The sequence below is a fragment of the Bombina bombina genome, unplaced genomic scaffold (genome assembly GCF_027579735.1).
Source record: "Bombina bombina isolate aBomBom1 unplaced genomic scaffold, aBomBom1.pri scaffold_2374, whole genome shotgun sequence".
Lineage (NCBI taxonomy): Eukaryota > Metazoa > Chordata > Amphibia > Anura > Bombinatoridae > Bombina > Bombina bombina.
The window spans coordinates 26891-32890 of record NW_026512614.1 but is presented as its reverse complement, the minus strand read 5'-3'; the positions used below and the strand labels follow the sequence as shown (position 1 = coordinate 32890).

Genomic DNA, 6000 nt, shown 5'->3' with positions numbered 1-6000 from the left:
ATAAGCAAGCGTATGGATGCGTTCATGTGTATTGGGCATTTGCAACAAGCACAATGGAGTTTAGATTGACGGGTCATAAATGTTGGAGCTAATTCTCTGAGATGGTCATGTTCATCTTGTCCTTGGAAGAAAATTGCCTAGTAACAACAGTGCAGCTTTTTTGGACAAGTATCATGTGTTTTTTCTGGGTAGATGTGGGAACGACATCATTTCACATTTTCACGTCATTATGCGTACACTCTGCAAATTGTTGCAATGTTTTAGAGAGTAACTTAACAGTTTGATTGAGATTGTTATTTTGGAGCTATGCTAACAAGACACATTGCCCAGAAAGACATAAATCTTAAAAACAATTCTCTGCTCTATCCCTAGGTATCCGCGTGCACACTTGCCGTAATGAGTCACTGAAATAAGGCATTAGGGTTTTTGCAACAGTGACATACAGTCTGTGTAGCAAGCTAGGGTCAAACAGCTACTCTGGCCATCAACAATAACTAATTGTTGGCATAATTCTTGGTTCACTAGCTCATCTTCCGGATTCATCGACAAGTGTGTGTATGGATCATATTACCACATTTCATTAGGGGAACAATAGGTCAAGCTGTATGCTTTACTCTTGGTCTGCAAGCAAAGCTCCAGTGGCGCAATCGGTTAGCGCGCGGTACTTATACGACAGTAACTGCTGAGCAATGCCGAGGTTGTGAGTTCGAGCCTCACCTGGAGCAGCTCTTTTCCTTACAGTTGCGTGGCTTTATATTGCCTGCATTCGTGTATTTATAATGCAGTCCTAATTCACTGAATTACGTCACTCCTAATATCTACGTATATCTACAAATAAAAACATGTCACATAGGCAAGCCCCAGTGGCCTAATGGATAAGGCACCGGCCTCTTAAGCCAGGGATTGTGGGTTCAATTCCAATCTGGGGTGAGTCTCACTGCCATTTTAGACACATAAATTTAAGCTGCCATATGAGCAACTGAATGATAAGCAAGCGTATGGATGCGTTCATGTGTATTGGGCATTTGCAACAAGCACAATGGAGTTTAGATTGACAATTCTCTGCTCTATCCCTAGGTATCCGCGTGCACACTTGCCGTAATGAGTCACTGAAATAAGGCATTAGGGTTTTTGCAACAGTGACATACAGTCTGTGTAGCAAGCTAGGGTCAAACAGCTACTCTGGCCATCAACAATAACTAATTGTTGGCAGTTTGTCCAATTTTACTCTTATGTTACAATTCTTGGTTCACTAGCTCATCTTCCGGATTCATCGACAAGTGTGTGTATGGATCATATTACCACATTTCATTAGGGGAACAATAGGTCAAGCTGTATGCTTTACTCTTGGTCTGCAAGCAAAGCTCCAGTGGCGCAATCGGTTAGCGCGCGGTACTTATACGACAGTAACTGGTGAGCAATGCCGAGGTTGTGAGTTCGAGCCTCACCTGGAGCAGCTCTTTTCCTTACAGTTGCATGGCTTTATATTTCCTGTATTCGTGGATTTATAATGCAGTCCTTATTCACTGAATTACGTCACTCCTAATATCTACGTATATCTACAAATAAAAACATGTCACACAGGCAAGCCCCAGTGGCCTAATGGATAAGGCACTGGCCTCCTAAGCCAGGGATTGTGGGTTCGAGCCTCACCTGGAGCAGCTCTTTTCCTTACAGTTGCATGGCTTTATATTTCCTGTATTCGTGGATTTATAATGCAGTCCTTATTCACTGAATTACGTCACTCCTAATATCTACGTATATCTACAAATAAAAACATGTCACACAGGCAAGCCCCAGTGGCCTAATGGATAAGGCACTGGCCTCCTAAGCCAGGGATTGTGGGTTTGAATTACGTCACTCCTAATATCTACGTATATCTACAAATAAAAACATGTCAAACAGGTCAAACAGGTCAAACAGGTCAAACAGGCAAGCCCCAGTGGCCTAATGGATAAGGCACTGGCCTCCTAAGCCAGGGATTGTGGGTTCGAGTCCCATCTGGGGTGAATCTCACTGCCATTTTAGACACATAAATTTAAGCTGCCATATGAGCAACTGTATGATAAGCAAGCGTATGGATGCGTTCATGTGTATTGGGCATTTGCAACAAGCACAATGGAGTTTAGATTGACAGGTCATAAATGTTGGAGCTAATGCTCCGAGATGGTCGTGTTCATCTTGTCCTTGGAAGAAAATTGCCTAGTAACAACAGTGCATCTTTTTTGGACAAGTATCATGTGTTTTTCCTGGGTAGATGTGGGAACGACATCATTTCACATTTTCACGTCATTATGCGTACACTCTGCAAATTGTTGCAAAGTTTTAGAGAGTAACTTAGCAGTTTGATTGAGATTGTTATTTTGGAGCTATGCTAACAAGACACATTGCCCAGAAAGACATAAATCTTAAAAAAAATTATCTGCTCTATCCCTAGGTATCCGCGTGCACACTTGCCGTAATGAGTCACTGAAATAAGGCATTAGGGTTTTTGCAACAGTGACATACAGTCTGTGTAGCAAGCTAGGGTCAAACAGCTCCTCTGGCCATCAACAATAACTAATTGTTGGCAGTTTGTCCAATTTTACTCTTATGTTACAATTCTCGGTTCACTAGCTCATCTTCCAGATTCATCGACAAGTGTGTGTATGGATCATATTACCACATTTCATTAGGGGAACAATAGGTCAAGCTGTATGCTTTACTCTTGGTCTGCAAGCAAAGCTCCAGTGGCGCAATCGGTTAGCGCGCGGTACTTATACGACAGTAACTGGTGAGCAATGCTGAGGTTGTGAGTTCAAGCCTCACCTGGAGCAGCTCTTTTCCTTACAGTTGCGTGGCTTTATATTGCCTGTATTCGTGCATTTATAATGCAGTCCTTATTCACTGAATTACGTCACTCCTAATATCTACGTATATCTACAAATAAAAACATGTCAAACATGTCAAACAGGTCAAACAGGTCAAACAGGTCAAACAGGCAAGCCCCAGTGGCCTAATGGATAAGGCACTGGCCTCCTAAGCCAGGGATTGTGGGTTCGAGTCCCATCTGGGGTGAATCTCACTGCCATTTTAGACACATAAATTTAAGCTGCCATATGAGCAACTGTATGATAAGCAAGCGTATGGATGCGTTCATGTGTATTGGGCATTTGCAACAAGCACAATGGAGTTTAGATTGACAGGTCATAAATGTTGGAGCTAATGCTCCGAGATGGTCGTGTTCATCTTGTCCTTGGAAGAAAATTGCCTAGTAACAACAGTGCATCTTTTTTGGACAAGTATCATGTGTTTTTCCTGGGTAGATGTGGGAACGACATCATTTCACATTTTCACGTCATTATGCGTACACTCTGCAAATTGTTGCAAAGTTTTAGAGAGTAACTTAGCAGTTTGATTGAGATTGTTATTTTGGAGCTATGCTAACAAGACACATTGCCCAGAAAGACATAAATCTTAAAAAAAATTCTCTGCTCTATCCCTAGGTATCCGCGTGCACACTTGCCGTAATGAGTCACTGAAATAAGGCATTAGGGTTTTTGCAACAGTGACATACAGTCTGTGTAGCAAGCTAGGGTCAAACAGCTCCTCTGGCCATCAACAATAACTAATTGTTGGCAGTTTGTCCAATTTTACTCTTATGTTACAATTCTCGGTTCACTAGCTCATCTTCCGGATTCATCGACAAGTGTGTGTATGGATCATATTACCACATTTCATTAGGGGAACAATAGGTCAAGCTGTATGCTTTACTCTTGGTCTGCAAGCAAAGCTCCAGTGGCGCAATCGGTTAGCGCCCGGTACTTATACGACAGTAACTGGTGAGCAATGCCGAGGTTGTGAGTTCGAGCCTCACCTGGAGCAGCTCTTTTCCTTACAGTTGCGTGGCTTTATATTGCCTGCATTCGTGGATTTATAATGCGGTCCTAATTCACTGAATTACGTCACTCCTAATATCTACGTATATCTACAAATAAAAACATGTCACATAGGCAAACCCCAGTGGCGTAATGGATAAGGCACCGGCCTCCTAAGCCAGGGATTGTGGGTTCGATTCCAATCTGGGGTGAGTCTCACTGCCATTTTAGACACATAAATTTAAGCTGCCATATGAGCAACTGAATGATAAGCAAGCGTATGGATGCGTTCATGTGTATTGGGCATTTGCAACAAGCACAATGGAGTTTAGATTGACAGGTCATAAATGTTGGAGCTAATTCTCCGAGATGGTCATGTTCATCTTGTCCTTGGAAGAAAATTGCCTAGTAACAACAGTGCAGCTTTTTTGGACAAGTATCATGTGTTTTTTCTGGGTAGATGTGGGAACGACATCATTTCACATTTTCACGTCATTATGCGTACACTCTGCAAATTGTTGCAATGTTTTAGAGAGTAACTTAACAGTTTGATTGAGATTGTTATTTTGGAGCTATGCTAACAAGACACATTGCCCAGAAAGACATAAATCTTAAAAACAATTCTCTGCTCTATCCCTAGGTATCCGCGTGCACACTTGCCGTAATGAGTCACTGAAATAAGGCATTAGGGTTTTTGCAACAGTGACATACAGTCTGTGTAGCAAGCTAGGGTCAAACAGCTACTCTGGCCATCAACAATAACTAATTGTTGGCAGTTTGTCCAATTTTACTCTTATGTTACAATGCTTGGTTCACTAGCTCATCTTCCGGATTCATCGACAAGTGTGTGTATGGATCATATTACCACATTTCATTAGGGGAACAATAGGTCAAGCTGTATGCTTTACTCTTGGTCTGCAAGCAAAGCTCCAGTGGCGCAATCGGTTAGCGCGCGGTACTTATACGACAGTAACTGGTGAGCAATGCCGAGGTTGTGAGTTCGAGCCTCACCTGGAGCAGCTCTTTTCCTTACAGTTGCATGGCTTTATATTTCCTGTATTCGTGGATTTATAATGCAGTCCTTATTCACTGAATTACGTCACTCCTAATATCTACGTATATCTACAAATAAAAACATGTCACACAGGCAAGCCCCAGTGGCCTAATGGATAAGGCACTGGCCTCCTAAGCCAGGGATTGTGGGTTCGAGCCTCACCTGGAGCAGCTCTTTTCCTTACAGTTGCATGGCTTTATATTTCCTGTATTCGTGGATTTATAATGCAGTCCTTATTCACTGAATTACGTCACTCCTAATATCTACGTATATCTACAAATAAAAACATGTCACACAGGCAAGCCCCAGTGGCCTAATGGATAAGGCACTGGCCTCCTAAGCCAGGGATTGTGGGTTTGAATTACGTCACTCCTAATATCTACGTATATCTACAAATAAAAACATGTCAAACATGTCAAACAGGTCAAACAGGTCAAACAGGCAAGCCCCAGTGGCCTAATGGATAAGGCACTGGCCTCCTAAGCCAGGGATTGTGGGTTCGAGTCCCATCTGGGGTGAATCTCACTGCCATTTTAGACACATAAATTTAAGCTGCCATATGAGCAACTGAATGATAAGCAAGCGTATGGATGCGTTCATGTGTATTGGGCATTTGCAACAAGCACAATGGAGTTTAGATTGACAGGTCATAAATGTTGGAGCTAATGCTCCGAGATGGTCGTGTTCATCTTGTCCTTGGAAGAAAATTGCCTAGTAACAACAGTGCATCTTTTTTGGACAAGTATCATGTGTTTTTCCTGGGTAGATGTGGGAACGACATCATTTCACATTTTCACGTCATTATGCGTACACTCTGCAAATTGTTGCAAAGTTTTAGAGAGTAACTTAGCAGTTTGATTGAGATTGTTATTTTGGAGCTATGCTAACAAGACACATTGCCCAGAAAGACATAAATCTTAAAAAAAATTATCTGCTCTATCCCTAGGTATCCGCGTGCACACTTGCCGTAATGAGTCACTGAAATAAGGCATTAGGGTTTTTGCAACAGTGACATACAGTCTGTGTAGCAAGCTAGGGTCAAACAGCTCCTCTGGCCATCAACAATAACTAATTGTTGGCAGTTTGTCC

At 42.2% G+C, this 6000-nt stretch overlaps 10 non-coding genes across 10 annotated transcripts; all 10 read left to right on the top strand.

Annotated features, from left to right (window-relative positions):
* Positions 1-632: 632 nt before the first annotated feature.
* On the top strand, positions 633-725 carry TRNAI-UAU (transfer RNA isoleucine (anticodon UAU)). Its single transcript is given in 2 exon segments — positions 633-670; positions 690-725. It is a non-coding gene; the product is annotated as a tRNA-Ile (tRNA).
* Positions 726-1363: 638 nt separating this feature from the next.
* TRNAI-UAU (transfer RNA isoleucine (anticodon UAU)) lies at positions 1364-1456 on the top strand. Its single transcript is given in 2 exon segments — positions 1364-1401; positions 1421-1456. It is a non-coding gene; the product is annotated as a tRNA-Ile (tRNA).
* Positions 1457-1588: 132 nt separating this feature from the next.
* TRNAR-CCU (transfer RNA arginine (anticodon CCU)) lies at positions 1589-1661 on the top strand. The gene has a single exon. It is a non-coding gene; the product is annotated as a tRNA-Arg (tRNA).
* A 275-nt stretch (positions 1662-1936) lies between these two features.
* Positions 1937-2009, top strand: TRNAR-CCU (transfer RNA arginine (anticodon CCU)). Its single transcript has one exon. It is a non-coding gene; the product is annotated as a tRNA-Arg (tRNA).
* A 714-nt stretch (positions 2010-2723) lies between these two features.
* TRNAI-UAU (transfer RNA isoleucine (anticodon UAU)) lies at positions 2724-2816 on the top strand. The gene is given in 2 exon segments: positions 2724-2761; positions 2781-2816. It is a non-coding gene; the product is annotated as a tRNA-Ile (tRNA).
* A 168-nt stretch (positions 2817-2984) lies between these two features.
* On the top strand, positions 2985-3057 carry TRNAR-CCU (transfer RNA arginine (anticodon CCU)). The gene has a single exon. It is a non-coding gene; the product is annotated as a tRNA-Arg (tRNA).
* Positions 3058-3771: 714 nt separating this feature from the next.
* Positions 3772-3864, top strand: TRNAI-UAU (transfer RNA isoleucine (anticodon UAU)). The gene is given in 2 exon segments: positions 3772-3809; positions 3829-3864. It is a non-coding gene; the product is annotated as a tRNA-Ile (tRNA).
* A 919-nt stretch (positions 3865-4783) lies between these two features.
* TRNAI-UAU (transfer RNA isoleucine (anticodon UAU)) lies at positions 4784-4876 on the top strand. Its single transcript is given in 2 exon segments — positions 4784-4821; positions 4841-4876. It is a non-coding gene; the product is annotated as a tRNA-Ile (tRNA).
* Positions 4877-5008: 132 nt separating this feature from the next.
* TRNAR-CCU (transfer RNA arginine (anticodon CCU)) lies at positions 5009-5081 on the top strand. Its single transcript has one exon. It is a non-coding gene; the product is annotated as a tRNA-Arg (tRNA).
* Positions 5082-5356: 275 nt separating this feature from the next.
* On the top strand, positions 5357-5429 carry TRNAR-CCU (transfer RNA arginine (anticodon CCU)). Its single transcript has one exon. It is a non-coding gene; the product is annotated as a tRNA-Arg (tRNA).
* Positions 5430-6000: the final 571 nt, after the last annotated feature.